This window comes from Triticum dicoccoides, chromosome 5A (genome assembly GCF_002162155.2).
Source record: "Triticum dicoccoides isolate Atlit2015 ecotype Zavitan chromosome 5A, WEW_v2.0, whole genome shotgun sequence".
Lineage (NCBI taxonomy): Eukaryota > Viridiplantae > Streptophyta > Magnoliopsida > Poales > Poaceae > Triticum > Triticum dicoccoides.
The window spans coordinates 662,681,899-662,690,819 of record NC_041388.1 but is presented as its reverse complement, the minus strand read 5'-3'; the positions used below and the strand labels follow the sequence as shown (position 1 = coordinate 662,690,819).

General features: G+C 43.7%; 1 pseudogene; it reads right to left on the bottom strand.

Moving 5' to 3' along the window:
- Positions 1-207: 207 nt before the first annotated feature.
- Positions 208-2,022, bottom strand: LOC119303886 (annotated as a pseudogene).
- Between the last annotated feature and the right edge of the window lie 6,899 nt (positions 2,023-8,921).

Here is an 8,921-nt window from a genome sequence, read left to right as displayed (position 1 = left end):
ATTAGGTGAAGTACGCCAGATACAAAGTACGAAAAAGTATCTAGAACTTCCCCCCTGGCCCTACTCCCCAACCTAGAGTAGCTAACTGTGGAAGTAAAATCAACCCTTGTTCATACATGGGCTTTTCTTGTACGAAATGGGCCACTTCAAATAGGTTCATTGCTCTAGCCCAGAATACGATTAATCTAGCATGAGCTACATGAGCTCCAAGCAGTTTACCGAACAAATTGATAAGTCTGGCATTCCCAGCCCACCAAGCAAAGCCGGTGGTTTCTTGGTCACGACCAGCTAAAACGAAAGTTCCATTAAAGAGCGTTTCCACGTGGCAGAACCTCCTCAGGGAATATAAGATTTTCATGAGGCTGATCCTGAGCTGCCATCCACGCACGAATACCCTCATTTAAAAGAATATTTTTGGTGTAGAAAGTCTCAAATTCAGGATCTTCCGCTGCACGGATTTCCTGGGAAACAAAGTCATAGGCACGTAAGTTCAGAGCAAGCCAACTACGCCAATAGCACTCATCCATAAACCGGTGATAAGTACAAATAGCATAAAGAAATGTAACCAACGTTTATTGGAAAAAAGCAACACCAAAGATTTGGGACCGAAAGCGGTTAGCAGTGACCATTGAATAAGTTTCTTCAGCTTGAGTTGGGTTAAAAGCACGGAAGGTGTCGGGGATGTACCCCGCGGTATGACCAGGCCGGAAGTATGACCCGGCCGGACTTGGTGCTTCACCGATGACCCGCCGGAGGACTGGCGACTCACGGGTCTGGCGGCTCACTGGTCAGACGACTCACAGATGACCCCGACGGCGTGTCACATAGAAGACTAGGCCCAAGGCCCAGTAGGCCGGCTCATATTATGGTGGGCCGGCTTAAGACAGAAGGCATGAGGAATATTTCCTTTATGAGGAAGCAAGACCCGTACTTGTATCCGACTTGTAATAGAGAATAAGTTAGTTCTAATCCTAATAGGATTCTACATGTAAGCCGCCCCTTCAACTTATATAAGGAGGGGCAGGGCTCCCCAAAGAGGGACAAGGAACAAGAAACAATATCTAGGGCTAGACACAAAGAGGAGAGCCGGCTTACGGCGACTCCCTCATGATCATAATGAGACCTAGCCACAAACAGCACGTAGGGTTATTACCGGATGATGTTTCCCGGGGCCCGAAGCTGTCTAAATCCTCGTCTTGTGTGTTGCATCTCTTGATTCCGCTCAACCCCTTCAAGCTACCACATAGATGCGTTGGCCTCGTGACTAAGTCCTTACACTAGGACATCTGCCGTGACAATTCCACGACAGAAGGTATTTGCACCATCACCGTCCTCAAATAGAGTGTTTTCTACGGTCGCTCCATGAATAGCGCATAGCAGAGCCGCACCTAATACTCCGGCAACTCCCATCATATGAAATGGGTTCAACGTCCAATTATGAAATCCTTGGAAGAAAAGGATGAATCGAAATATCGCTGCTACGCCAAAACTCGGCGCAAAGAACCAACCAGATTGCCCCAATGGATAAATAAGGAATACAGAAACAAAAACAGCAATTGGACCAGAGAATGAGATTTCATTATAAGGCCGCAATTGAACAGACCGAGCAAGTTCAAATTGGCATAACATGAAACCTATTAGTGCAAAATCCCCATGGAGAGCTACAAAAGTCCATAGACCGCCTAATTGACACCAACGAGTAAAATCTCCTTGTGCTTCGGGCCCCCATAGTAGCAACAAAGAGTGTGCTAAACTATTGGCAGGGGTAGAAACTGATGCGGTTAAGAAATTACAACCTTCCAAATAGGAACTAGCCAATCCATGGGTATACCAAGAAGTTATAAAAGTTGTCCATGTAAACCAACCCCCTAAAGCGAAATAAGCACAAGGAAAGAGCAATAGGCCAGACCATCCTACAAAAATGAAACGGTCCCTTCGTAACCAGTCATCCATAGTATCAAATAGATCATTTTCTTCTTTAGGAATTCTACCAAGGGCTATAGTCATAGTGATCCTCCTATTCAATTACTTCAACCATTTCCGAGCACCTCATATCACTTTCCAAGGCATATGATAGTTTTATTATCTGTGGATGATTTCTTTCTCGTTCAATGCCCTTTTCCAATGGTCTCGAAGAGAGAAATTTTCCATTTTTATCTATGGAGTCACAGTCACAACCGAGGTCGTGGTAAATCCATGAATTTGATTCGATTTGTTTTTCTTATACTATTTGTTTTTCTTATACTATAGAAATAGAAATAAATTGTTTTTCTTATACTATAGAAAGAAATAAACCTTTGAATTCAGCATTATTCCAAGACTCCTATTTCAAAGTCTATCTTTTAAGGAAAAAATGCAAATAAAAGTAACCCTTCTTTTCCCATTCCCTCTCTATTGCATGGGTGGAAGAACTAAAATAATAGAGGATTCTGAAAAAATGGGACCTTCGAAATCCAATTAGATGAAGACGAAGGACACTGCTCTCTCAAATGAAAAAAGGTGGAAAAGATATGGAGAATGGCTCAACTGGAACAAATTAGGATGAAGCTTGTTCAATGCCCAGATCCTCTCAACCTATTAGAAGATGTGCTCAAACTAGATGAAGAAGAACGAGTGAAAGTATGCATCTTACCATGGACATGGTGGCACGAAAGAAATAAAACAAATGTAGGCGATGAAATGAGGGCTCCTGAAGCTTTCTTATCCTCTATCACCTACCATGTGGTTGAAGCAAGTAACGGACAAAATCATTTACCTTTTCTATTTCCATAATAATGGTAAGAGCATCAGCAACTAAGTCAAACGGCAGGGGGCAGCACATCTTCCTGCCTCAAGCCTTTGTGGGTTTGAAATATGATCATATAATATCATTGACTTTCATACCAACATGGCCACACCTCATAGTTTTCATCACCCATTCATACCATTGATCAGGAAAGTTCTTTAAGTTCATCATTTGATAAACAAAAGGCCATTTAATTTTGCCATATGCATTTTCAAAATAAATCTTGAAAAGTAGAGCACTTTGTTCATTGTGATGTATGGAACTCAAACCTTCATGCGGCATAACAACACTTCATTATGTAGCTACCTTTCATAAAGTCAATCTGATTTGGAGAGATAATGGTATTAACTATCTTCCTAAGTTTGTTCATCTAAAGCTAACATTAAGTAAACGAATGGGGCTAAATTTCTCGATTTGTTTGGCATCCTTGGTTTTAGGCACTAAAGTAATGATCTCATAATTCAACCTATTAATATCTAAAGTTCTTTTATGAAAATCATCTAATCGATCTTTTAGATCCCACTTGACCACATCCCAAAAATGCTGATAAAAATCCACAGAGACACCATTAGGCCCATGGCTTTTATTTTTCTCCGTATGGAAAACCATAGAATGCAATTCCTCCATGAAAAAGGGTTTAGTAAGTTTCTCAACATCATCATCAGGAGTTGTCGGAGCACCCTGGATATTTAAATAAATCGTAGACTCATTAGCCCTACCAAAAAGATTCTTATAAAATTCGGTGAAATATTCGAGAAGAAATCCTCTCCGTCAATCACCCCTGCCTCTTGTTCAAGGGAAATAATTCTACCTTTTCTTCCTCTCCCATTCACCTTGGCATGATAGTATCTAGTGTTATATCTCGTTCCTTAATCTCTTTTTCATTGTACCTCTACAGGCATTTTAACTCTTCTTGTTTCAGTAGATCCCCTAATTTATCTGTTAGTTCTTTATGATCATTTCTATCATGTGTAGTTAAGCCATTAATCTCAACATTCTTAATAATACTATATATCTAGTTTTCCTACTAGCTTAGCTTTATTCTTTCTATACCAAGCATCAACATTTCTATTCAACCCCTTAAGTTCCCTTCTCAAAGTTATAAGTTTTTGCAACCATTTTTCAATGGCAGAACCATCAAATTTTTCACAGCCAGACTTTAGTGACAAAATATTTAAAAGCTTCTCTGCACAACCGTGAATTCTCAAACATAAAAATAGGTTGTGTAACACTGTGAGATCCAATGACAAGAATCAAAGAAGTATGATCTGGCACTTCTCTCGCTAAATCTTGAAGAAAAGCAAGGGGGGTATTATTCTTCCCATAAAGGGCATATTAAAACCATATCTATTTTCTCATAGGTAGAATCCACTTGGTTATTAGCCCAAGTAAAATTTCTACCATTTAATGGCAATTCTCTCAACCCTATTTCCACTTCAATTGGAATTTGGCAATTTTGTGCATCTTCATAAACAATAATGAAGTTCCATTGGAATTTGGCAATTTTGTCAAACACCAAAATTCTTACAAAATACACCCCTATTTCCACTTGAACCACATCTAGCATATCACTATAAACCCCAACTAAAATTCCACCATATTTTCCCCTAGGAGGGGCCAAATTGCACACGTAATTTTTTTCTCCACACAAATTGTGGGGCTCATTTTTGGAGAAACGAGTTTTAGTTGTCTCCTGCAAACCAACAAAGTCCAGCTTCTTCTCACAAATCATTTCTCTAACAATCCTGACCAATACCTCTCACATTCCAAAACTTACCTATCATTTTCACAAGAGAACTATTTGATTTCCTTTTTGTGTCTTTTCGGTAATCCTGGTTGTTTTTAACCACGAAGTCATTTTAGGTGACATAGCAGAGAGGAGGCCGGGCTTGTTGACCGTGCCGCATGTCACCTCCTCTCCACCACCAATAGGGGTCGCGGGTTATAACTGTTCGCTTGGTTGTGAACCAGTCTATGGTTGGATGGTTAGAAGGACAGTGGTATCCCCAGCCCACCAGGATTCAACCCAGGTGTTCGCATTATCCTGAATTTATTTCAGAATTTTCGACGAGACGCGTTTAGTGAGAGACTGGGAGCAGACATTCTCGTTGACTACGAGGTGCCTGTGGTGGCTCCATCAATCTCAAGATGATATGTCGGCTCAGTCTCTCCGAGGTGCTCATAAAGGTAGGATATGCGTGTGTATTCATAAGGGTGAGTGTATGCCGGCCCAGTCTCTCCGAAAGCTTGCGTTTGTACTACGTTCTAAAGAAACAGTTAGCGTTGTTTATAAAAACCCTACAAAATTCCCTATAATGGTACAAACCTTTGATCCAAAGAGGCAAAGCCTTCGGTGCACGCGACCGGAGCCAGTCGACACCCAGACCGAAGAGCAGCTGTCCAGCTCACATCCCTCCCCCTTTGCACGCTCGATCGATCGACCAGCCGATGAAGCCATCGCATGCAGCGCACAAAACCAAACCAAACCTACAAATAACCTACTATTACTACAACCTGTCCCTTACGCAGCTAGAAAGCGACAGATTCCCCCGTGTTTAATTATGTTAAAACTCGTAGTATAGCGGAAAGGCCAAAAGGTTAGATGTTTCCTGGCCGGATTGGACTTAACAAAGTCGACGTGTGTCACGTACACGAGGGACAGGGGCGGGGCGGACGACGGGGAAAGGTGGTGGCGCGTCGCGGGCCGGGGGAGCACGGCGGCGGCAGCGCAACGTGTGCGCCCCTCGCCCCCGCGCCCACACGCTGTCGCCCCGGCCGCCTCCGCTTTTCGAGCTGTAAAACCCAGCCGTCTGCGTCGCCAGCATCGGCCAGCGGTCGACCGTCGTCCGGTGCGTACGTGCCGTCGCTGTTCGCCCGTGGCTCCGCTCATGGGAGGGTTCAGCGTACAGGGTCGGTGGTTACCAAAGATGATAGGCTTTTTTTTGGCTTTGGAGCCGTGCACACGTGTGGTGTGCTGCTTTTTGTTCCTCGGAGCATCTACGGCTAGACTTGACAAATCGGCTCTCTATATGCTCGCAACCGTCTTCGTCACCTTGTATTTTCTACGGTTGTTGATCTCCTTCTTCTTATTCGCAAGCCACTTCTTCGCATGTTCATTCAGGAGAGTCTTGTTCGCCAACATGATCTTCGCATCCACGGCGTCTCGTGTGAGTTGCAACCTCCCATTCTCAAGCTCTATCTTGCCAAATGTCTTGGCTTTCTCGAGTTCTCATTTGATCGGCGCATCTTACTACTCCAACTCGATCTTTTCTCTCTCAATTTTAAGTTTCTTCTTCGTCCTCTTTCGGTCTCACTCCATACTCTCCTTTTGTGTATCAACCATGAGCTTGTACCTCTCCTCCTTGTTCTCCCTAGCCAAAAAAAATTCTGTCCATGTGGACGACATTTTTGTAGCCGCGGCGTCACGGGAGGCCCGTGCCTTCTCCCACTATTTTCCCATGACTTGGCAGTTATCTTTTGGCACGGTGGATCTTCCATTTGTGACGACAACATCGTCCTCTTCATCGCCATTGATTTGTGGGCGCTTGAGACATCTTTCCTCTTCTTGCAGGACTTGAGATTGGCCACGAGTTAGTTTCACTTCGATTTGCCATTCAATATGATCCAACAATGGCTAAAATCCAACAACTTTTTCTCCACCTCGTGATACAAAATGGACGCCACCGCCATCTAGCAAACAACATATGTATGAGCACGAGAATGCAAACACAAGAATCATACGCAAATGATGACAAGATGAAGCAATTGAGCTTACGTGAGTTGCCACTCCCATCCCATTTTGAGGGGTGTTTGGTCACTTGTGAGTAGTCGCCGATATACTTGTCCACTTCCCCTTGAATGACCCCCCAGCGATGTTTGAGAGATGCCACATTGCGGGTGGTCACGATAGGATGCTAGTCCACATACTCCTTTTGTTCACGATACTCCTTCCAAATTTTCTCTCAATACATATTCCCCTTTTGCTCTGTGCCGCATATTGGATCCGTCGTAGTGACCAACCAAGCTTTGACCAACAAGATGTCCTCAAATCTTGAGAATGCCGACCCTCTTGCCTTCGCCGTCATGGTCTTCTTCTTCTTCTTCTTCTTCTTCTTCTTCTTCTTCTTCTTCTTGTTGTTGTTGTTGTTGTTGTTGTTGTTGCTCGGATTGGGGTCGGATGTTGTCCCAACTTCAAATGCGGTGGTGCCCTCCAATTCATACTCCATTCCAGTCGGATCGTCATTGCCATTGATCATGTTCGACAAGAACGCCTCCTACATGATACTGGTTTGTAAGCATTCATCATGTGCGAAATGAACTAGTGGTCTATGCAAAAGTTTGATCGGACAAGAGCAAAGAAAATGTGACGACCCTTGTTCTGTCATTCCGTCGAACATGTCGAGGGCAGTATGGGCGCCGCTGGTGCCCGTGCTTATCCGCGCCCGAACGAGCTGTGGCGAGTCACATATGTCAATCGCTGGAATCTGCATGGGCGAAAAGCTCTCGGAATGGCCCAGCCGACCGTCGAATCCTCCTCTATCCCAACGGAGTCGGACAGCGTAATCCGCGTTGGCGCTCGGATAAGGGGAGCGGAGTTCCAGGCGCGGTAGAGGAGACAACTGCTCCACCATCACTGGTAGAAAAAGGGCCTATTGTTCCGGTTCGTAAGGGCCTTTTGTCCCGGTTCTGGAACCGGGACTAAAGGGTCGGTACTAATGCCCTGTCCCTTTAGTCCCGGTTCAATCCAGAACCGGGACAGATGGGTCTGCACGTGGCCTGTGCGTGGAGCCCAGGCAGGAGACCCTTTGGTCCCGGTTGGTGGCACGAACCGGGACCAATAGGCATCCACGCGTTAGCATTTCTGTGGCTGGGGTTTTTGTTTTTTTTAAAGGGGGGGGTTGGGGGATTAATTTAGGTGTTTCATATATTGTGTTAGCTAGCTATAATTAATAGAGAGAAGTGTCCTCTCTTATGTCCGTGCTTGGTCGACGCTACGTACTATACATACGTATAGAGAGGACTAGACACGCTAGCTAGGTAGTAAGCAAACGAAGAAAACAGAAGATCGTCATGAACATATATGCATACAGAGAGAAGTGATATCGACCACCTCTCCTTCTCCGAGAGATTGGTCGAACAACAAGTTCTCGTATATCTATCCGACACTACCGGCTACATATATACAATAATTATCTCCTACAAGTATAATCATACGGACTCAGGGTCCACATAGAATTCTCCGTCTTCAGGGATCACGTGGTCAAGAAAGAATGCCGCCAATTCCTCTTGAATTACTCGCATGCGAGCTAGTGCTAGGACTTCATCCCGCTTCCGAAACATCTAATTTAAAGAAGGGGGTCAATACATATATATATGAATGAATGAAACTCAACACAAATTATGGTAATAAAATAAAATTGTGAATGTTGTTATTTACGTACTTCATATTGTTCGTCAGTGTAGCCCCGCTCACAGGTCGTGTGGCGGATGGACTCGCAAACGTAGTATCCACAGAAATCATTCCCTTGTTCCTGCCACAACCACTTTACAAGAAATAGAGGTCAATCAAACTGATAAGCAAGAATTCCAAATGGTATTGATGAAACTAGCGCTTGAATGACTAGTAGATGCGCGGAACATGCTACTATAGTACTTACTTTCGGGTGTCTAAATTGCAGCTTCTTCGGTAGTCCCGGAGCTTTTCTGGTGAATTTTCTCCAAACCCTGCCGGACAAAGAAAACAATTACTTGATATATCAGGAAATGAACAAATTTGCTGATATGGTGGATAATGATCGATTTAACTTACTTCTCGAGTATTTGAGTCATGTCTGCATAGTCCTGGGGATCTTTTCGTCTTGAGTCTAAGACGGTTACTAGTCCATGCTCAAGCTTAATCTCTAGGAGAATATAGTGGAAACTGCACACGCATGCATAACTCATCAATTACATTACTATAACCTTGACTAATATATAAGGGAAACCGAATACGCACAAGACAGTAACACTCACTTGAAGTTGTAAGGAAAGAGTATTATATCTTTGTTTTCATTTATTACGAACGGTCGTAGCAAGTTGGCCTCGGTAGCTGCGGCATGAAATTTAACCTGAGTTGCATCTATGAGATATGTGTTAA